Source organism: Natrix helvetica, assembly GCF_964273705.1.
Source record: "Natrix helvetica genome assembly, chromosome: 3".
Lineage (NCBI taxonomy): Eukaryota > Metazoa > Chordata > Lepidosauria > Squamata > Natricidae > Natrix > Natrix helvetica.
In genome coordinates, this window is record NC_138549.1 from 121,990,918 (window position 1) to 122,015,526 (window position 24,609).

The following is a 24,609-nucleotide window of genomic DNA, read 5'->3' on the forward strand; positions in this document are numbered from 1 at the left end:
CTATATAGCAAGCTCATTATAGTATTTTCCATTGTACTCTGCTGTATTCATCTTTAGAATTGTACTGTTGCACTCTCTTGTTGTTTTATACCGTTCAGCAACCAAACATGTTCTGATGAGCAAGGTTCATTACAGGTTCCACATACCATAAAGGGCATTTAGGGCAATCATGTCAGTATCCATTTTCATCTCATAATTTCAGAAAATGAAAACAAAAAATGAAACAAGTCCATACTGCATGATTCCAAAATGGGCCCTGCACTCATGGGAAATACTAGGATGAAGAACAAAGAAAATTCTCTATAAACATTAGAAGATATACTTGATCCTCCTGTCTATATTGGTGCTGAATGAGATCAACTCCACACCAAGACAATCTATCCAAACTTCAGTTTGGACCTTTCATCTATTATCAAATAATGGGTGAAAATTATTTTATTGTGCCCAGAAATGAGATTTAAAATTGGCATTGCAAGACCAGAAAGCATACTGATCTTGCAGCCTCCATCTTTAGAGATGGAGAAGGAAGAAACTTTCAATTTTTCTAAACTAACTTGGTTACTTACCTTTCTTCCAAATGCTGTACTTCTCACTCTGAAATCATTTCAAAAGGAAAGAACGTTGGTCTTACCTGAACGTGTCTTTTAAGTAGAGTAGAGGGAGGGGTCATGTGAGGGTTTAACACAGCCTGATTGGTCCATTAGACTGAGAGAAAACTTCTTAACCTTCTGTCTCTCCTATTGGTTCCTGGTTTCCTCGATGGCAAAGGTCAACATTTGAAAACAAACATACGAAGAACCGGGAACCGCCCGGCCCTCCCCCCACCCGGCCCCTGTCTAACTAACTAGGGCGGGATGTGACCCCTCCCTCTACTCTACTTAAAAGACACGTTCAGGTAAGACCAACGTTCTTTTTCCAGTAGAGTAGAGGGAGGGGTCACGTGAGGGACATACCTAAGCTACGTCCCAGGGAGGGGAGATTGGGGCCCAGGAGGAGGGACAGCTGCCACCCGCTGCAGGACCCGCCGGCCAAATGATGCCTCCGCCGAGGCATAAACATCTAACCGGTAATGGCATATGAAAGGAGTCAGGGAAGCCCATGTGGCCGTCCGACAGATATCCTCAAACGGAGCCCTGGTAACCCAAGCCGCAGTGGTAGCGGCGCTATGAGTGGAATGTGCCGTAATACCTGAAGGGGGAACCTGACCAGCGGCTTCGTAAGCCGCCACTATGGCCTGTCGCAGCCACCTACCGATGGTGGAGGAGGAAACTTTAGCCCCAAGAGACCCCGGTTGGAAAGACATGAAGAGTGCCTCTGTCTTATGGACACCCTCCGTCCGCCTCAGATAAATGCGGAGAGCACGAAGGACGTCCAACCTGTGCCATAAACGCTCCCTCTCATGGGATGGATTAGGGCAAAAATTAGGCAAGACGATCTCTTGGGCCCTATGGAAAAGAGTATTCACCTTCGGGAGGAATGCAGGATCGAGGCGAAGGAGTACCCTGTCCTGGTGGAAAAGACAGAGGTCATCCCGGGATGAGAGCGCTCCTAACTCCGATATGTGCCTGGCCGAGGTAATGGCCACCAGAAATGCCACCTTAAGGGTGAGCAGGCGTCTATGAACCGTTTGAAGGGGTTCAAATGGGGCTCCTGTTAGGGCCTTAAGGCCCAGGGGGAGGTCCCAAGTCGGAAATCTATGGACCAGCGGAGGTCTGATATTCGCTGCCCCTTTTAGAAAACGCTTCACGAGGGGTGAATGTGAGAGTGTGTGGGAATCCTCCCCTCTAGTACCATGGCCAGGGCAGCCACCTGGCCATGCCGAGTATTATGGGACAAGCCATCCTCCAACCCCTTCTGTAGGAACTCTAGGACATTAGGCACCGTAGCCCTTGAGGGATTGAGGCCGAGGGGAGAGCACCATTTGGCGAATGCCACCCAGGTAGAGTTATAGATCCTGGTGGTGGATGGCCATCTAGAGGCCTCAATGGTTGCTATAACCCCTGAGGAAAGCTGTGCTTCCCTCAGCAGGCGCCGCTCAAGTGCCAGGCGGTTAAATGGAGCCACTGGGGCTCCGGATGAACCAGGACCCCCTAACACAAGGCGATCTCCTCCTGAGGGGTCCTCCAAGGGGCGGACACAGATAGTTGGATTAGGTCCGCGAACCATGGTCTCCTGGGCAGTACGGGGCGAGCAATATGACGAGGGCCCTCTCCGCCACTATCTTACTGATCATCCCCAGGATGAGGGGAAGGGGAGGGAAGGCATAAAGAAGGCTTGGTGGCCATCGGCTCCTCGGGGCATCTGTGCCCTCCACTGTGGGAGTCTGGAACCCGGAGAAGAATCTCGGCAGCTGGGAGCTGTTGGGGGAGGCAAACAAGTCCACTAGGGGAGTGCCGAACAACCGACAGATCTTCTGGAACAGTTCGGGCGCCAGTTGCCACTCGCCATTGTCCAGGGTCAATGTGCGGGAGGCCGAGGCCAGGCCGAATGGAAGGGCCCGGTATTGATAATGATTGTCCCCGTGGGAAAACCGGAGGTATTTGCAATGGGACTGAAGGATGTGGATGTGGAGGTAGGCCTCTGTCAGATCTACCGAGGCCAGATAATCCCCCCGCCGGATGCCCTGAAGGATGGATCTGAGGGAGGACATTTTGAAGCGCCTGTAGACCAGGAACTGGTTCAGACGTTTAAGGTCCAGAATGGCCCTCCAACCCCCCAAGCTCTTCGGGACCACAAAGAGATTTGAGTAGTGGTCCCTCCTGCATTCCAAAACCGGAACGGGCTCCACTGCCCGAATCTCGAGCAGGTGAGCTACAGCGAGATCCATGAGCCGGTGGCGCTCCGGATTCCTGGAGGGAGGAAAGGTCTTGAAGAGTCTCGGGGGGGGGGAGGCGAGGAACTCCAGCCTCAACCCGTACCGAACTGTGGCCCTGACCCAGGCGTCTGTGCTGATCCCATCCCACTGGTCCCTTTCGTCCTGGGCCGGGGTAGGAGTGGCCTGGGCCGACTCCGAGCACGTCGCCATCGCCCCACTCACTTGTCCGGCCAGTAGGCCCTTGGAATCCTCCTGGGCCTGCGGAAGGGTGGCTCCTGCTGGTGGCCTGGTCTTGCTGCATAGTAGGTCCCTGGTGCGCCACTCAGCAAGGCTGCGGGGACCACGAGGCTTCAGCGCTGCCGGTCAGCTCAGCCAAGAAAATGCGCCAGTGGGTTATCGGCCCGGCACACGTGGCGGCCCTCAAAATGGCCACCGGAGCCGCACGCCCATTCGTCTTTAGGCTGCCGTGGTAACTAGCCTCCTCGCAGTTCGCCCTGCTGTTCTCTGAGGCCGCCCGAGCTCTTTAATTCAGTGTGGCTTGAAAAAGGAGGGGCCGGGGCTGGGAGGCTGCCGGCAAGGCGATCGGAGCCGGGCGGCTTAGTTTCATGCGCTTTTGCGCGCTGCTGCTCATCCAGAGCCCCTCCCTTCCTTTGGCTCAATCTTCAGCCTCGCAAGTGAGGCACGTCGACCCGGGAATCAGACCAGGGCACCCGGCCCGCGGACAGGGAGACTGTAGATCCCCCCACGGGGCTCTCCCTGACCGCTGGGGACAGAAACCAAGCTGTCCGTTTGGGCGCAGCCACTAATTTACATTTTAGAGTAGCCAATGTTCCAAATTGAATTACTACACTAACTAGACAAAAGGAAGAGAAAAATAAAAACAAATTAAGATATTTACTGAACTTTCCTATCTAAGGAACCAAACAACCCAGTGCTTGGACCAAAAGACTGAGAGGAAACTGGGAACCAATAGGAGAGACAGAAGGTTAAGAAGTTTTCTCTCAGTCTAATGGACCAATCAGGCTGTGTTAAACCCTCAAGTGACCCCTCCCTCTACTCTACTGGAAAACACCCAATTCTATCTATGCTTGCCTTAGATCATAACAGGTGACATCTACTGCAATGTCTTGATGACACTCTGATATGACAAACAAACAATAATATAAGCAAACAAAAAGGGACAACCCCATTTTGTGGCTATCTTGCGGTGGTATCCTGAAGAAGGTATTTCAGAGATGTTGAACTACCACTGAATTTACAACTGCATAAGAATTTTGCTACCACTCAACTTATAACATACAACAAAAACATTATTTAAATTTGTATTAACTGCCTTTTGCATTGTGTTTGAAGGCAAACTTGATATACAAACTGTGTGCTGGCTGATGTAATTAAAATTGGAGAGGAAAATAGGAAGACACAAATTGCTGCTAAGTCCAGGGGTTTTATTACTCGGAAGAGCCAATGGTCTAGAACCAGCTGAATAGTATATTAATTCAAATTTAGATACTAATAACTAAATTGGAAAATCTAGTACCACCATCTGGAAGAGAACAGGAAAATAATTGGCAGAATATTTGATATTATTGTTTAAATTTATATGCTACCTGAATCCCATCAACTCTGGTCTAATATCTAAAGATTTCATTTTGTAGGAAAGTCAAGGAGGATTGCTACAAATAGTATTTTTAGATTGGTAGGATAAACATTCAATATTTGGAGAAAACAATTTACAGAGCTACAATCAGAACATTGTAGGCACTAAAAACAAATAATAGCTGAGACAGGAAATAGTTATAATAGTTAGTCAAGACTTCTTCTCTTCTTATTATATTAAAAATTATTTTAATCTCCCTAAAAAGATATATCAACAATGAAATTACATTTCCAAAGTGGAGATACTTGGAATTAGCAGGAGAGACTTTTTATACATTGGGACTGCAAATTCCCTTTCATTCTGGGACTCAGAAATAAAATCCAGGCTTCAAGAGTTCTGTAAATCAACACCTACGTAGGAGGTTCCTTTTAAATAGTGGATCTGTGAATGAGAGAAGAAAACTAAAGAGAACTTGAAATGCCACAGCTATAGCACCTGCCAGAACAAAGTTGCCCATTCAGGAAGAGAAAAGAAAAACGACTCTTAAGAGTTACATTAACTCTGAGAAATCCCTATAGTATAGATCATTCATATTACCAGTGTTTATATTGGGATCACTGGTTTTCAGGAAATTAATTCAAAATAAATTCCAGGCCTCTGATTTTGATTTAGCCTGGATTAAAACTCATACTCCATCTTTTAAAAGCTTTTATTCCACACCTTATTCTGTGAACAATTGCAGCCACATGCTCAAAACCACAGCATACCATTGTTCATTCTGAATAAATTCATTTAAACTGGCTTCACAATCCCCAACACAGATTACACCATCCTTTCCAAGAAGGGAAAAGTCTCAGTTTTTAACTATTTCGTTAACCAATTTATCTAAATGAAAGAGAGGCTAAAATGTGTTTTTAAAAAAACACCTTTTAGTTTATTAGAGTTGTCCTTCAACTGCTTCCCCATAATGCTTCACCCCAATGCCTTAGTAGGCTAGAAATAGTTTCTGAGTAAAAGTGGAAAACCTGAAAACATTAACTCCTGATTACGTGCAATGCTATTGTTGTGCAGTCAGTTTAAAAAGCAATTATCAAAATATATTCTCCTTGCCTGCATACTCCCCCTGTGAGGTGAAGACCTTTTGTTTTGGGCTCTGTGCCTCTTCTCCCTCCTTTTACACAAAACAACTGGATAATATGAATCTCGGGAACTGATTTTTTATTTTATTTTTTGCAATTCCTATCAAGGCTTGACAAGTAGGCCTGGTGAAAATCTAAAACTAACCAGGATACTTAGTACTACAATCTATATAAGCCTATCTTAGATGAAGCATAAACAAACAAGACGCAAGCTAGCAAAACACTATTGGAAGACTAACTGCAGCTATCGCTCTCCAAACAAACTTTCTCAATCACACAGCCTCAGCAACATCAGGGCAGTTATCTATCCAGATTATATGGCATTTCCACCTCATTTTGCAACACCAGGACTCCTCTTCATACAGCTCAGATATGTGAATGCAAGCCCAAATCCAAATTCCAAAATTCCTTACTACATGTACAGAAGTAACTCCTGCTTTAATACCAAGTAATTGCATATATAACCTTTCACATTCAATTCTTACAAAACACTTTGCAGACTTAAACAAAAACCCCAGCAATATATATAAAGTTTGATGTATCCATGTAGTGATACATCTAGGAAAACTGTTGTGATATGGAAATCGCAAAAAGGACACATCTTTTTTCACATCTGAATGGAGTTCCAATAGAGCGACTAAAGTGAGTATGTATTTCCATAAGACATAATTACATAATACATAATTTAGCTTCCAGCTTTCTAAAGGGGAATATTTTAAACAACATCCTTCATTACAATGATTCTAAAACAAGAAAGACAAGTGTAACCTTGTTCAATGGTCCATGCTTTACCAACTGTGTATTGTGTCTGATATACTTAAAGAGTCTTGGTTTGAATGGCATTTGTATTCCCATATATTCCTAAACAGTGGTCACCAACTGGTGGTCCATGAGAAAATTTTGGTGGTTCATAGAAAAAGCATTTGCATTTTTTTATATTGCACTAAATCAGGGGTCCTCAAACTACGCCCCTGGGCCGGATACGTGCAATGTTTGTGTAGCTGCAAAGTCTCCCCCTTTGCGGTCTTTTTGTGCAGGTTGGAAAGGGGCAGAAATTCTGACTTGGGGTCTGCTTCAGTCTCCTAGTGCGGGGCTTTGGGCGAAGGCTGGAAGGAAGCGCCGCTGGTGGCAAAGAGCCAAAGGGCCTTGTTCCTAGGACTGCATCATGGCCTGGGACTGGCTGACCATCTCAGCCCGCTGAGCTTCCAGGTGCCGGTACATGACATTGTACTCCCACAGGTCTTCCCTCTCCTTGGAAAGCCTATGCTCATAGTCCTCAGTGAGGTGCTTCTGCTGAGCCTCCTTCTCGGTCAGATCCAATTTGAACTGAGTCAGCTGTTTTGCCAACTCTTTCTCATGATGGCTGCTTAGCTCCAACAACTGCTTCCTGTTGAGGCCCTAAAGAGCCCGGGTGGGCAGGCAAGGAGTGGCTGCAAACAAATTCCATCTAATAAAAGTTGGGGAAAATTATTATGCAGTGTGCACACTACTAGATTGCCCAATGATTTTTCAGCAATTTCAGAATATAACAATTTACAAGATGGTGGAAGAACAGTGTGCCACTATTCCAAAATCTTGCTGACTCCCTATTGTCCTTAAGTGCTGGATTTAATTAGCTCCAGGAGTAATTATTCAAAAAATGCTCAGCCTCCTCCTGCTGCTTCCATATTCAATCTATTATGATTCAGAGCAAGGGCATTCTTCCTTATAGCTGGGATGTGCCAAATTCTGCAGTTCTATATTGCCATGACGGAAAACTAGCACAATGGCAGTTCTTATCTGATCAAGAGCTGAGCAAGGCTGATTTCCCTACCACCAATTTTCATTTACATTACTATGCTGTGTGAATTCATTTTCTTTTTTTACCTTCCCAGCATTCAGCTTCACTGGCTTGCAGTAATAGATCAAAAGAAGAAAACATTCTTGGTATATACTTTTGCTACATCATTCATATGCTATATTCTCTATCAGTCTCATTCTATCTTGTTTTTCGAAATAGCAGATGTATTTGAGTCATTTCAGAATGCCCACAGAGGGACACTTTCTTTATTAGGAGCAACCCAATGAAACAAAATAGTCATTTCTAAGAGTTTCTTCATTCAGCAAGTGAATGAACCAAAAAATCAAATCAAATCAAACAATTGTGAGAAACAGTAGCAGCAGCGAACATCTCAATTTTAAATTTTAATATGGTAAATATAAATAAATATAAACCATACAAACAAAAACTATTTTGAGATCCTCCACAATTTTTAAAAGTAGATAGAGGGTCCCGAGGGTAAAAAGTTTGAGAAACACTGCTTTAAGTTATTTAAAGGAAAACAGAGACACAATCTTATGTGATCTTATTGCTTACATCCCTCCTTTTAAAAACTGTTTCCTCTCCCATTTTTGTTCAGTTACTGATTTATCAGAAGACATTTTATCTTGTGATGAAGTCAACTTGCAGTTTTTGTATTAGGGTTAGGTTTGTGTTTCTCTTTGTCCTTATCACTGAAGCAATTTTCTGAAGTCAATTTCTTTGACTCCCAAGGACCTTCCTTGACTCTCTTCAGTAACCACGATCTCATCTCTAGGGTTTGCGGTGCATTGCAGTAGAAATTCTGATGGATGTTGTAATGGTCACTTAGAATAACCACAAAGCCTCATGACTTCCCTTTTCTGTTTTCTTTCAATTTATTCCCTGTTTTCTGGGTTAAATTTGTGACATTATCGTGGACTTCTTTTGGCAATTGTATAGCAGTATCACATCCACAGTCCTCATCCCTCTGGTCAGTTCTGTGATTGACGATTTCATCATTTATAGAAATCTGCTTGCAGGCAAATTCCAAGTGTTTCTTTTGCAGGACATGCACAGTATGGGCAAAACAGCATTTTCAGACAGTCTTTCAAGGAAGTTGTGTGTTGGCTGTGATGGATAAAATGGGTGCTTTATAGAAGCTTTAAGTCGTTCATTTTCACCTCTTAAAACCTATCCAGTCAGATGGCCTATTATCTTCCTTTGCATGGCTTTAAGGGAAAAATGCAGACAGCATTTTAAAAAAAATATATGAAATGTAACCCTCTCCTCCAAAAAGCCCTTTTCTGATCTAGGATGTCTACAAATTTTATTCCTTTGACATAAGTACAACACATTTAGCCTGCTTTGTAGAGAGCAGATGAAAATCTCCCTCATCTGATCTCTCGAGGTGCCCTGGTAGGAGGATGATCTGTACTGTGTTTTCATAACTCAGTTGTTTCAGAGCCTGGAACTGTTACCCAGATGCAGGAAAAGAGTCCGCCTTGTCTGAGATTTCTAGTTTATTCAGCTCTATGCTTTTCCTGCTTCTGGGAGGGGTGGGGGGGGAGAGAAGAAAGTGGTTAGATGAGCTGGCATGCAAGTACGAGCCCATCCTCCATTAACTGGAAGTCATTCTAAGCCTGTGAACTTGGAGCATCTTTTCTGGAAATTAGTAACTATTGTGAACAGCTGGAACTAATTTGGAAAGAGGGGGAGGAGACAGTCATCAAGAAACAATAATATATCTCTTTGTAAACTTTTAGAATTTGCAACGCTCCCCCTGAAAGACTGATTCTGGCACTGTTGCCTTCAAAAGGAAACTGAACCAAAGAAAGTTGATTGTCTCAACTCAGATTATATAAAGAAGATTGGAGACATTTTTGTACCTTGAAAAAATGAAATCATTTATTTTATGTTCCCTCACCTACCTATTCTATCACAGACTTATAACAAATAATGTCCATGTAAAACTTACATCAGGAAATATATGGATTGAAAATATTATGTTCTCAGTATAATTTGGCTAAAAATCCGAAGAGAGAGATAACTAACTCCCCGTCCCTCCACACAGACCAATAATGATGGTAAGTCAGTCAAGCTACAATGAAGTGAAACAAGCCTAGATTAAAGCACCTCTGTCTAAGCAATGCATGTGAAGAACAAGTAGTTAATATATATAGATATGATATTCTTGTGTTAAAATCCTGATGCCTTGAAATCCTAGAGAAATTTTAGAATACAGTACAGATAAGCCAGAACGTATTGCCAAAAAGACTAAGTGCGATTGTTCATGGCACGTGTTATTAGTACATAAGGATATTTACATTTTGCAAGATGACCTCTTTCACTCAGCTGCAAACTGTTTGGCCAGGAAGAAATTTGTGAATGGCCAAGGAAAATGTAGAATGTAAGTTACATGTGCTAATTTGTTTCATTCTATAAAAACTAAATATAATCTATACTAATAATTGTGATATGCTATATTAAATAAACCATTCAACTGAGAGAAATTTGCCCTTCAACACAGTTTGCGAAAGACTGATTAACAGGGCAATGCATAATAAGCTATCCTTGCAGTTTCTTTTGTGTAAGTTTAAGTCTCAAGAATCGATCATGCAAAACATGCTGTATGAACCTAAGAAGATAGCACACTGATGTTTCCTGTGTAGCTAATCTTTCTAGTACTTGACACAATAGTAACACACCACTGTTTAGTGCCCATGAATGCAATCTGAACAGGGAATGGTGGGTAGGGGGAAAAAAGAGGGTAAGATTTGCCTCACAGTGAAATCTGTAACTGTTTCACACTCATGGGAATGGAGAAATACTGTAATACTGAAGAACATGTTACGTAGTCCCACTTTAGTCATAAAAGCCGTCTGGGTAACTTTGGGCCAATCATTCATTCTCAGTCCAATTCACATCAGTGTTGTTCTTGTGGGGGAAAAGAGGAGGAGAAAGGATTATGATGAATGTTTGGTACCTTAAGTTACTTTAAAAGTAATGGGGGGGGGTATAAAAAATAAACATAAGGGACACAGTGGCTCAGTGGCTAAGATACTGAGCTTGTCGATCAAAAAGGTTGGCATTTCGGCGGTTCAAATCCCTAGTGCCACGTAACAGAGTGAGCTCCCATTACTTGTTCCAGCTTCTGCCAACCTAGCAGTTTGAAAGCATGTAAAAATGCAAGTAGAAACATAGGAACCACCTTTGGTGGGAAGGTAACAGCGTTCCATGCGCCCTTGGCGTTTAGTCATGCCAGCCACATGACCACGGAGACGTCTTCAGACAGCGCTGGCTCTTCAGTTTTGAAACGGAGATGAGCACCACCCACTAGAGTCAGGAATGATTAGCACATATGTGCAAGAATCTTTTACCTTTATAAAAATAAACATACATACATAATTACATAGAACATTTCTAGCATCTAATGAGGTTCATAACTACCAAAATCATAGATACGGGGAGGACCATATTGTAGAAAAAGGCTAATGAGTTAATATCCTGAAACTGAAGTTTGTTAAGGGTTTCATCTACATCTGTGATACAGGCTAGAATTGAGAGATAGTGACTCACAGCAACTCTTAATGAAGACTTTGAGAATTGTCATCTGCTTCATGTGACAAGGCCTTGCAAATAGTTTTCACTGTATGTCAAAATGCAACTCACATATGTTAATTAACAAGATACGGGTCAACCTTTCTAAAAGTTGTGATCTCAGATTTATTGAATATAGCTTTTGCTATTCTGAATACCCAGGATGACTGGGGATGATATTTCAACACTCCTGGAAAACACTGGGTTTGAGAAGGCTGATATAAACTAACAGAACAATTTTATTATTTACACAGCAGGCAAGTTTTTTTTAAAAAAAAGATGATCTAATTATTCAGTTTAATATAAATGCTTGTGATTGTACATCTAACTCACCTGAAATCAGTGCATGTGATACAACACTAACAAAACATTCTAAAACTTGCCTTGATGCAAAAGAAATTTAATCAAATGCTATAATTAGTTTTATAGCATCCCTGAACTTTCATCCCAAGTCATCCCTGAACTTTCTGGATAAAGTTTCCTCTAAACCCAATAGCTCAAATATAACAAGGGATGGGACACTGGGGCTGCCTTCAAGAGAACCTGGAGGAGGATACCTGACAGCCAATATGATCAAACTTCTTGAGGCCTAGATGTCTGAAGTACAAAATCAAAGAATTGGAATATGAGGAAGTGCTTAGTATGTCTGAAAAGGAATACCTCAAAAGTCTGCAGTCTAGGTGGAATTCTGCTGGTTAAAGCATAGTACTAACTAGCCTGGGGGTGCATCATTCTGGAAGTAGTTAACAGGCTAGATAAGACACTCCCTCCCCCCTCATGTGCATTTTGCTCCCTTCCCCTCCCATCTTGTTAATTTTAAACTAATTTAATATTATTTATTGTTTTAATGTTTTTATTGGTTTTAGTGTTTTGTAAGCTACTTAGAGTTGCCTCTAGGCAGGGTGTCCAGTGTGTAGGTTGGATAATAAATAAAATAAAATAAAAAATAAATAACATCTTTTGTTTGCAGCAGACTCAAACTAGACTATGTTGTAGTGGATCAATTATACTAACCATTTTATCTTGATCATGGATTTCAGGTGACTGAAACTTGGACTTTGACTTCCTGCTGCTTGGACTGCTTTAGTCCATTAGCTTAGCTCTTGACCTGTTTTTTTTTATAAGTCACCATGCTATGGTAACTCTCAAGATATGTTATAAATATGTATTGTAAATATTCCTTTCAGCGTATATTATAAACAGAGATATTAACAGAGGATGTAATTAAAACAAAGCAATGAAACCTTAGTACTCTAATTGCTAACTATGGTTAGGGGAATTATAAGAATTGAAATCCATTTAGAAGCACTTGGAAAAGAATGATTTGTAGGATAGTCATTTAAAGTTGTGCCTCAATTAGAACTGGCACACAAATGCATTTTTAATTGATGGTAACTGGATGTTTAAAATCATAGAATAGGTTTATTAGGTCTCTCTGTGACAGAAGAAGTCATACTATGATTGATATTAATTTCAATGCAACCCATGAAATCTTTGGTGTCAGAATTATAAAGAAACAGCCAGGCCAATTTCACATCTTGGACTGCTTATTTTAGAAATAAGGCATGAATCGCCTTTACAATGAGAAAGCAAAGGCTAAAAGTCATCTGGTATCTCACCGTGATTGATACACAATAGTTTAACTTTCATTTTTAAAAAAACAGGAACACTTCTAAAAATAAATACATGCCAGATTCTAAGAAATAAAACCTTTCCAAATAAAAGAGACTAATCTCTGTTTCTTGCTCTGGCATATCTGCATTTTGCTAATACCTTGTCCTCATATGATGGTGTATACAAACTCTTTTCTTAAACTTGGTTCTCTATGGGAAAATCTTTTGGGGGGCCTTATCAAAGGTGGACCTGCCACTATCCATTGGTAAGACCAGAGCCAAAAAGTGAGCAGTGATTCACTCTCTTTGACATCCCTTTTTGTCTTTCTGACAGCTCTTTTTCCTTTTTTTCTTTCACTTTTCTGGCACCTTCTAACTTTCCCAAGCAGAGACTCAGGAAAGAAATAGATAATTCTTAGTGGTGGTCTGACCTGATTAGTTGCAGACAGCATCTGAGATTAAGCTAAGACTACTTAAATATTATAGATGTCAGGCTTCCTTTTTTATTAAGAGTTATCCTAGTACTCTTGCTCTCATATACCAAGGGAAGCATTTGAAATGTGACTACTAATGTGTAACATTACAAAATAACAGAAATTGTGGGTTCTTTTCTTTTCAGTTAATCATAAATGAATGCAAAAAGCAGTTACATTACGAAGTTATGTTTTACCAAATGTATAGAAATTTGTTGAAAAAATGTGATTAAATTCTTAAGTGCAGTTCTGGGGAAAAAATAATAATTTGAGAAAAGGAAAGGTTTTCGTAAGCTGGAATTTTTGAGGGAGAGAAAACAATAGTACAATTCAAAACATAGAGGGAAATTAAATGCTCGCTCTCTATTGGAATCACATTACTTTCATTTTCTGTCACTCAATAAATGGTTTGGGAAGAAAAAAAAGAATAAAAATAAAGTGACGACATATTCTGACAGTTAACTATTTTAAGGAGACATTAAAGCTTTGTAGATGCCTTTGGAACTTCACTGAAAAACCTATGAACATTAGCTCTGCACAGGAAATATACAGGTAGCAGTCAGAAAAGTGTAGAGATCCAAAACTAGACTGGGGTGGTCTGAATAGAAATGAATACATGAACTCTTGAATATTTTCTCTTCCCTTGAGTTTTCTTTTATTAAGTGACACACAAACTGCAATGCTGAGAAGGACCAAATAACACTTCGGAAATAACAGCACCAAGCAATCAACATACTATGTGATCAGAATTTCACTTAAATCTAAGTTGGCGCTACAGATTTTCAGTAAATGGAAAGGGGGAAAAAACCCACATTGGTAGAGGTGGAGAAGAATCAGCTGCTTTAGTGTTAGAGGACTCTGAAAGGAAGCAGTAGATTAGTGTTGATGGAGGAAACGAATAAAATTGAGACAATCATTTTAGTGGAAGGATTTGAACTGAGAAGATGTAAAAGGGTAACATGCTAAAGTTACTATGCTAAAAGAAAACAACAGATATTTTTATGCAAACTACTCATTCTCCAACTGGCATCCTTCCCTCCTATCAAAACTCTGGAAGAAAATTTAAATAATAGAGTTTGTCCTTCCAATCAATTTGAGTATAAGTATTGTAATAAAGGCTCCAATGTTTGCCTCTCCCCTAAACGGCAGAGAGCTATCAAACAAATTATGGAGATCTATTTTTAAAATCCCTAAAATGTTATATCCGGATATTCTCCAATATTATACTACAATTTTTAGTCAACACACAATCTTCTTTTTAAAGATATATGGCAAATTCTTCACAGAATTAGATAGGGCAAAACAAAATAGTTGCATTATGAGATGCATATAATCTAAATCAAGCGTGTGTGTGTGTGTGTATGTGTATGTGTGTGTGTGTGTGTGTGTGTGTGTGTGTATGGAACCAATCATTCCACTTACTGAAACAAAGCCAGCACCCCATCCCCTCCCACCAAGACTTACAGAAAGACGGCAGCTCCGATCACATTTTAAGCCCACAGCTTGATGACCAAATGCTTAATATCACATACTGTTATTGTAGATGGGGATATCTACATCTTGCCTTATAATAGTTCTTTACAGGTAGTCCTGATTTAGTGACCACCTCATTTACAGACCATTTGCAATTAGGATGGTAATGAAAAAGTACCTCTGCAACTACTCGTTGCATTATGATTTTCACAGGTCAGCAACGCAAAGGAAAGCTAAAGTAAGATAATAAAATAATAAAGTTCTGCTTAGCAGCTATTTCATTTACCAGCCACAGTGCTAGTCTCAAATAGGGACGCTAAATGAGTACTACCTATAACTAATAACATATCAGATTTCTTATCTAACAAAAGGCATAATTACTAATGAATTGATGAAACTTACACAACTTTACATGCAAGCCAAATAGCATAGTTAAAAAAATATTTTTAATTATGTACATATAAATTTCTACAGAATCACACTCTCTTTTTTAAGATATGAGCTGTGTTTCTCCTGAAATTGAACTGTGCAATTATCTGAATTACACATAATTATATAAATATTGTAAGTGGAAGCTTGGTTAAAACAATCCATTGCAATTGTTTCACGGATTCAAATGCAGTTGGGGATTTTCCAGTTTCCTTGTTAGTAATGCTGAAACCTGGCCAATTTGTAGGACTAAACAATTGCCTGGATAGTAGATATCATCATTCTTCAGCACTATTCTGTTAGTTGCAGAATAAAACCAGTCATCTAGTTAAATAGGGAAATGAAGGACTGAAGCAAATTGAGCAGTATCTTATGGCTAAATGCAGAAAATCTCATGGCAAATCACAGCATGGCTTAAAGCCTACCTGGACTACTCTTCTGTGAGTGGAGCCATCACCTCTCTGTTTCCATTGGGCCCATTCAGAATTGGGTGGCACTTTTTCCTGCACTATATGACACCAGGATCCTGGATTGGTAGAGCTAGAGCAACTGATGGTTTCCGTTAAGCACCTCCATAATTCATTGCAGATAATTTTTTTATCAGACTTGGCCTCCAAGATTGGGGTAAACGAATGATGATGATGCAACACTGATCCAATTTGGATTCTTTGTAACTTGCAAATATTGGGGATACGGATAGGATAAAGAAGCAAGAGCTTCCCTCTCTTGTTTGATTAGACTAGAGAGAGCGAGACTGGCCCAATCAAAGGAGATCATCCATAGCTGTGTGTTGCACAAGATGCTTATTTCTACAGGATAATATCTGCAAGTGTCCAGTGACTTAAATTGCTGTTGGGCTACTACATCTGGCATCATAATCTGAACATATTATGCTTAGTGAATGATTTGCATAAGTCTCCAATTATTGTTTTGGTATAATTAAAGGGGTTGGTTTTAACCTTTAAAGCTTTAACACTCTAGGTCTACAGCTTGACTAATTTCATTCTATTCTTCAATGGTGTTACTGTTCTATTTCTGAAGTTATCTATCCTGAAAAGTTAAATTGGAAATCACAGATGATTAAATTGAATGTTAAGTCTGATTTTTTTTCTTGACTGTAGGTAAGCCCTAGATATAGACATTGACAAAAGCTGTCCTACATTTAAAAATCCAAAACAAAAAAATATTTTCCATAAAACCAGTAAACCCAGCTGCCTGGAAATCCAGGAAATTATAGTCCAGAATAATCCAGATAACATTATTATTTTATATACTTGTAGCATTTGTGTAAATGATACAGTATTATTTGCCCCTTCCACACACCGTGGACATTATGGCCACAGCCCTTTCCAAAGGTTTCTTCCCTATTAATCAAGGTTAGATAATTGTTGAGCTGATATATTCTCAAATAACAGGTTTCCAGAAACATAGCTGTGCTGGGTCTTTTGTGCCCAAACTAGAAGTCTTGGAGAACCTTGTACACTAATTTGTTACAAGAAACAAATTGAAGTTTGTCTTACATGGCATAAGTATATAGTTCCTGATATTTGAAAAAAATTGTTAGCTATTTTAATGGTCCTGGCTCTTAGTGTTTTTAAAACCTAGTATATAGACAAAGTGATAAATCAGTCCATCTCCATAAGATGAAAGGTTTTACCTGTTACTTCTATAGAACAAGCTTACAGGTTCAGGTTAGCTCAAGCCAGTTTGTTCCTGTTTCCAATCTCTTCCTTTATGTGGAAACTACACTGTAATTGAAGGATTTTGCAGACTGCTGCATAAGCCAGCCAGCATAAGCCAGCAGTTTTAAATATTTTTAACATAACATGAGGCTGACAAGTGTTAAGCTTATACATAGAGTATATTAAAAGTGCAGCCAATACTTATGTTCCCTAATTACACTCCTCAAAGAACAATTACTTGCAGTAAACTAACAATAGGAAAGACATAATATCTAATAAGGCCAATAAATAATATTAAGTACAATATATAAATAGTAACCATGTACCATCAAATTGGTATTGACTCTTACATACAACCTTCTATTTTCTCTATATAAAAATTAGACTAGATTATATTATAATATTTTCTCTCATTCTCCCTCAACAATTTGTGATACCTCTGCATATCACAGGCTTGAACAGTAGTTTCTAACCCTTTGTCAATAATACTCTTTTGTCCAATAGGTATACCTGTCATTGCTCAGCAATGCTCATCTTTGACACAAGGTAAGAGGCCAAAATGTTGTAAAGCATATATCACAACCTGAGAAGCCACATTAGATAAATCTGGGTTAAGCTTTTGAAGAGGCTCAATGAATTGAAGAGCAGGTGGCAGCTGCAGCTAGGAGAGCCTTTGCACACCTTCAGGTAGTGCTCCAGTTATGCCCATTCCTAGATTGGGAGGCCCTGCTCACTGTCATCCATGCCCTTGTAACACCCCCCCCCCTCAAGATTACTGTAATATTCTTTACATGGAGGCCCTGGAAGAGTATTTAGAAATGGCCCCAACTCTATTGGCTTTTCGCAAAGTTCTAAAACTTGGCTATAATATATCCGGGCCTGGGGTTTGAAATGTGTTAAATGTTCTGTTACTTGGCTTTACCATCAGTTATTAATTATCATGACTGCTGTTTATTTATTTTGTGGATGTTTTTATTGTTTTAATGTTTTTAAATTGTTTAAATTGTTTTATAATTTTAGAATTGCAAGCCGCCCTGAGTCACTTGGTTGAGTTGCACAGCTATAGAAATTGAATGAATGAATGAAATTAATGTTCATATTACTTCACCCATTCACAGCTAATCCGCACCGAGCTTCACAGAACAATTATAATGAAATAAATTGCATTATTCAGTTAAATCAGGAACTTTTGTTTTGCCAATATGGGAAACAGAATCTGAGCAACAACTCTGAATGCATTCTATATAACCACAGCCCATATACACTCCAACAACCCAATGGAATGCATTCTTTACCAATTCAATAATTAGTAGATTTCTCTCACACAGAAATATGCATACACACACATATCCCAGAACAAATAAATTAGAAAATCGTTCACCCTATTACATTGATATAACTAGACCATCAAATGCATTTTCTATGGCACACTACATCAAAGAAACTGACAAATATCTGTACTATCCATATACTGTAAAAACATCGTAAGTACTTCAGTGTTTTCTCTTCTATATATATAAAGTGTGAACATCAAGCACACATTTGCACGTATATTTTTTAAGTATTTCATTTAAGATATAGTGCAGAAATTTACACGCATCTTTCATACGTTCATTTAAATTACTCATATCCAGATTTTAGTATACTTGTCCCAAAACAGATAATTCTTTTAGCCAGAAAACAATACATCTATATTAAGAAATGTAGGAAAACTAGAAATTTCTGTATGATTGAACACGGACATTTAAATTGCGGACATTTAGATTGTGTGCGGACACAGGAGCCACATTTTGTATGTTTGCTGGGAAAAAAACCATTAAATATTATCCTGTATTTAGCAGCCACCCTCTCCATAGCCTCACTAAGTAAATAAGTTCATGATGCTAATTTGTAAATCCCTGCTTTCTGTCATCTTAATATACTTGTAGTGGTTACTCTACCAATACTCACAATCAAACACACCTGGCAGCTTATGTGAAGTAAGCAGCAACTAATCTTTCAGCAACAGTATTACAACAATGACAACATTTTTTATGTCAAACTAACTGCAGATTTAGCAACAGTTGCAATACCAAGCAGGAGCAAATTACAATACATTTTGGTCTTGTATGCACCCCTCTCTCTGAGAAGAGGACCTTCAAAATTTGTATTTAACTACTGCATTTGCTATCTCATTAGATACTAGAATTCTTGCTAAATCTGTTGAGGAGTTTAAACTATTTTGTGAAATTAGTGTATTTGAAATTAGCCATAGATAATATTAATCAGTTGATCAGTTAGAGTAGACCAAAAATAGCACATTATCAGAAAGTAGGTGAAATTTGCAACCATCCGTCTTCAAATACAACAGGAGGAAGATACAAGTTTGTGACTCACTTCAGCTCATTTACATTGCCACGCCAGCAGAATAGTCTGATATTTGTAAGCCCAACAGATCTGCTGCACCAAACTATGAATTAGTGGATAGGTGCAAATCCTGACTGTAGGCCAAATCTTTTCAAATATTCCCACCAAAAACTGAGCCAATTCAGTTTTTGTGTAGCCCTTTCTAGTGTTGTATCACTAATATGGCCCATGGCACAGAAATGGCTGCAGAGTTTAGCATAGTTGTGCAGATTGTTTTTAGCAATTGCAACTCCAATGTACTAATGCTGGTGACCATGCTCAAACTGCAGAAATGGTCAGACTGCTGGTTCCTTCTAGAAGCATCTGCAACTAATAACGACAGATATACAGCATAATGTATTGTTAAGTTTTGTTTTGTTTTAAACTTGGGCAAAGCAAACATTCTGGCTTGCTCCTTCTAGAAAGAAGCCATGAATTCATTAGGAAGCATGGAGAAAATGTTTCCACCTGATATTTCTGAATATGCAAACCCAACAAAATGGTACTTCTGATCACTCTTCTGTACTGAAACTGCAAATAAGAAACTGTTATCGTCAGTAGGGTTGATGATTTCTGCAAGACAAGCATACTTTCCATAAAGAAAATGAACCAAGAACTGTCAAACTTGTTTCACAAAAGCTATCTGATTGTAACAACTGCCATTACGTTTACCTCAGCTTGAAGACACTAAAGAAGTACGCAGAACTTGAAATCAAGGTCTCTTAATGTGGTCACTTCACATTTTAAATGTTTGCTTATAGATTTTTAATTTGGAAAAATCCTTTGCAAAGTTTCTTGAAAATTATCCTTGCTGAATATAATTATTTTCAGTAAAATAGTACTGGATTCTGCATGACTAAATGGAGATTTGAAACTCAAATTTTAATTCATATTTTATACCATGCTAAAAGAAGAAGAAAAAAGGATATTTTCTTTTGAAAATATAAAACTAGTAGTATTTGATATTATTTCTGTAGCAGAATGGAAAGGAATATCAATTTTAGACAGTATGCTATACTGTTACAATTATCATCTAGCAAAACATGAGCCTTTTGATCCAAGTGTATGTGTTAAATACAATTGAAGTGAAAGCATTCAAACAGAAAATATACATTTCAAGTACCATATTTTTCAGAGTATAAGACGTGCCTTTTTCCCTCAAAAAAGAGGTTGAAAATCTGGGTGCGTCTTATACACCAAATACAGCATTTTTTGCCTCCTGAAGCCCCGCCCCTTCACCATAATGGCCGTGCATAGCCTTATGGAAGGTTTCAGAGAGCTCCTGGGGGCTGGGGAGGGCAGAAATGAGCAGAAAATGGGACGTTTTTTGCTCCCCAGCCCCCAGCAGCACTCTATAAGCCTCCATAAGGCTATACATGCAATTTTTTTGACAAAAAACGGGCATGTTTTCACGAAAAATGGGCTATTTTCTGCTTGTTTTCTGCCCCCCCCCCCGGAGCATTCTGCAAGCCCCCCCCCCAAGGCTATTCATACCTTTAAAAAAAACCATGGGCCCATTTTTGCAAAAAACGAGCTGTTTTTGGGAGGTTTGCAGAGTGCAAAAACTTTTCCCCCCCTTTTGGAAAGCTCTTTAACTGATTGATGAGAATTACATTGATCAAGTGCTGTGCCAACAGAAACAAAGTCTTAGGTGCTGCAGATTGTCAGTGATTTCCTTCTCCAGCACATGGATAAATACACCTGGAAACATCTACTTACCTACCTACTCTCTCTCCCTACCTACCTACTCTCTCTCTCTCTCTCCCTACCTATCTACTGTATTTCTCTCTCTCTCTCCCCCCTCTATCTACCTATGTACCTATCTACCTACTCTCTCTCCCACCTATTTACTGTACTTCTCTCTCTTTCTCTTTCTCTATTTCTCTCTCTATATCCCTCTACCTACCAACCTACCTACTCTCTCTCTCTCTCCCTCCCTCCCTACCGTATTTCTCTCTCTTTCTCTCCCTCTCTATCCCTCTATCTACCTATCTACTTTTTTTTATTTGCCTCTTCAAAACCTTGGTGCATCTTATATTCCGAAAAATACAGGTATATAACATTTTGTATTTGAAGCTAAAAAGACACTCCAGAGCCCATGAGGGCATGAACGTAGAACCCATGTATAACTGTAAACCCAAAATGTCATTTCTAGGAAGATATATTTAATTTAAAGTGTTGTGGTCTGTTGCTATGTGTTTTGCTTCTGATTCCAAAGTCTTGCAAATCCTATGTGAAAAGCCATATACATATTTCATGCCTGCAGATTTAATAACTGCATCAAAATCATTTTCACAATATTAAACACTTTTATTCACTGAATTTAAAACTGGTCCTGCATCCCAGAAAATCTGCAATCCTCTGTTCAAAAATTGGACATCAATGGAAATCAGACAGATTTTGAACCCACGCAACAGGTATTAACCTCCCATTTAGAGAAACTTGTTAGGAATACATATGCATGTGTATCCTTATGAAGAGGGACCTATTCTAACAAGATATTCAAGCATATAAAAATAGGACTGGTAAATGATCCAATAATAAATATTTATACTTACATATTCACATACAGATATCATTAAGCTGAAGACAAAGCTCCAGACATAGCATACCAGAATGGGTTGGCATCACATTTAAATTATTAAACAGAAACAATAGGAAATGGATTACAAACATATTCTTCTCAAATTAAGTTTGGCTTAGATGGTATCTAAGGAACACTTTCTTCCACAATACAATTCTTTTCTATAATACCACCAAGCTTAATTGCTCTTTAGATTAGTCTCATGAAAATTGGTAAGTGATATGTGCATATAATTGAAATTTTTAATACTGGCCCACTTCAGTGCAATCTTAAATACCGTATGTTTATATAAATTCCCACTGTGCACAATATGATTTACTCCCAAATGAATATATAAATTCATTCTCAAAATTACAATCGGAGAATTTCTGGATTGAATTTGAAGAAAGTTAAGATCTATACAGTAATACTTAATTTCTTGTTTCTAGCTTTTTAGTGTGCTCTATTGGATTATCATTAATATGTTGAAACTATGTCCACCAATGTACCCATACACAATTAAGGAGATGTAAACCTAAAGGTAAAGCTGCACTATTTTTACATTGGCTGTGATTCAAATGTAACTTATTTAGACAGTATCTAAAACAATTTCTTCAAAGAAATTCATTTGAAAGATCGGGTGTTCTTCAGCAATACAACATGCAATCCAGGTGTTATTTTCTAGACAGCTATTTCCTCAAACAGTGCATTTACATGTATGGACATGTACAATCAACCATATATCCAACCCTGCAAACTGTGATCAAACAACAACCCTCCTGAAAGGGTCCACCATGAGAAAATGGTCTTCAGGACAATTTCTCTAGGAATTCCATATCTGAAGTCTGTCAATAACATGCCATTGTAGTGTTGAAATGGTACATCGTCTAGAAAAAGTATTTTCCTCTTTAACTATTCTCCAGCATATCTGTATGCAGCTTCCCATATAATAAATAAAAACTAGGCTTCAAAACATTTCCTTTTGGAAAATCCATCAAGAAAAGGGAGAATTTTGTCTTGATCCTATTCTAATGTAACTCTCAATGTATTGTGGGTTTTATTTTTGAAAAACAATAGGACACCCTTCTGGAATCTCATTTTTAGATCTTTGCTCTTTAGTTTCATAGTCTTGTACTATTTGTCGATTCATTAACACTGGAGGTCAACTGCCCAGAACTACCGTAATCAGTCTCACCACCACACTCCTGCTTATGATTGATACATCTTGTCTTTTAAGATTTTAAAAAAACCTGATCTTCTCCTTTCCCAAAGCAGCTAGTGCTTGTCCTTCTCCCATTCACACAGAAACCTAACCACCTGAATGATACGATGTCAATTATAACTTGGGTTAGAAGTGTATAATTTACAAACACACTAAGTTTACAAAAACACTTATTTTTGTGCATGTGACCCAGGAGTGAGAGATATGGCATTATGCCAATAACACACAAAGGTAATTAATTGAGGAAATGTGTTTATGCAATTGGTGAGTTGTCAACACTGCCCCTATGGCCTATGTACAGCACACACAGTCACGCAGGAAGCAAAACTGTTTTGATTTTTTAAAAATCTTTTCAAATCTGAATGATGATAAAAAAAATTAAAATAACACTCACTTCCACCAAACTCTCTATAAGGCCAAACCCTCTATAATATATAAACCCACCAAACCCTCTATATACGAAGCAAAATAAGACCACCTGAGAAATAAGAAAAAAAAATACATATTGTACCGCAATACTTGAGTACATAAAATATGCTTTCCTGTGTTCTCAGGAATATACAATCTAGTTCACAAGAAAACCGTCTCAAGAAATGCAATGGGCTACCTCCACCGCAGCTACAACCCAACGGGATGGACAAAGAGTAGGTAAAAAATTAATCTAAATCAGTTACACACTAAATTTTCAAAACTTAAAAGCACAGAGAAGCGATCGTGGCAGAAAGTAAGGAATCTTAGCAGCACATCACTGGCCGCCTTCCAAGGAAAAACTAGAGGTTTTTGTTTTAAAGTCATTTAACTGCCCCCCCCCGCCCCACCTCCCGACGTTTGCTGAGCAGACCGAAACTTGTCGAAGGAGTTGCCCAAAAGAGCCCGCGAATAAAGGCCGGAGAGTCCCCTTCTCCCCCCCCCCCCAAAAAAAACCCACAACCCAGCAGAAACTGAGAGGGGGAGATGGCCCCCGGGGGGGGGATGTAAAAAGAAAAAGGGGTTTCCCCTTAGCCTTCCCCTCTTTCTGTCTACCATTATGGGCGGGAGAAAGAAGGGCTGGGGTTTTAGTCGGGGGGGGGGGAGGAAAAGAGGGGAAGGGACGGAAGGCGGAGAAAGCGGGCCGTGCAGCCTCCCTCCGCACCGGCCGGGACAGCCAGAGGGGCGCAACAGAGACGAGCGAATCGTTTTCCTCTTCCGAAGGAAAGAGTTTCCAGGGCCGGAGCGGGGGGAGCGCTCGCTGGCCGCTTTACTTACTCAGTCCTCCGTCCGGGAAACGGTGGGTGCCAATCCCCCCCGCCGCCGCTGCCGCTGCCGCCGCTGGCTTGAAGGTCCGGTTCGGTCCGCGGGGTGGACGTGACAGAGCAGCGGGGCAGGGTCGAAGGGACGGGCTGGCAGGCTAAGCGAATCCGCCGCGCAGCCGAGAGGAGCGAGCCGGGAGCCGAGCAAGAGCGACGGGAAAGTTTGTGAGAAGGAGGGAGGAGCAGAAACTTGGAAAGAGAGCAAGAGGAGGAGGGAAGGGAGGGAAGGAGAATAGGAGTCAGCCCCCGCCCTTGTCGCAGATGGACAGCCTCCGCCACCACAGTCGCTAGGGGAGGTGGAGACCTTCCTCCTCCTCCTCCTCCTTCTGTGGAGGAGTCTCGCTTGGAGACGGGGAGGGGGGGTGGTTTCAGCCTCAGGCAGGACGGAAAGGGGGCTGGGAGGATACTGGATGGATTTACTGGAAAAGGCTGGGTCGTTAACAAGCTAACTTCTAGCGAAGAGGAAGAGGGCAAGGGAGGGGGCCATCTGCTTGCAGGAGGAAAAGCTATGCATGGAGTACATGAAAAGTTCGATGGAGTCAAAGAGTTTCA

The 24,609-nt window shown here is 40.0% G+C and overlaps 1 protein-coding gene across 3 annotated transcripts in view; it reads right to left on the reverse strand.

Annotated features, from left to right (window-relative positions):
* The window catches only part of TEAD3 (TEA domain transcription factor 3), a 108,980-nt gene extending 84,651 nt beyond the window's left edge, over positions 1–24,329 (reverse strand). Inside the window, exon 1 of one of the 3 annotated variants that reach the window (XM_081946935.1) lies at positions 24,014–24,329. The gene's annotated coding sequence lies outside the window, so the exon portion shown is untranslated. The remainder of the gene's footprint in view (positions 1–24,013) is intronic. The other 2 variants (XM_081946937.1, XM_081946936.1) reach the window with 2 other exon arrangements.
* Between the last annotated feature and the right edge of the window lie 280 nt (positions 24,330–24,609).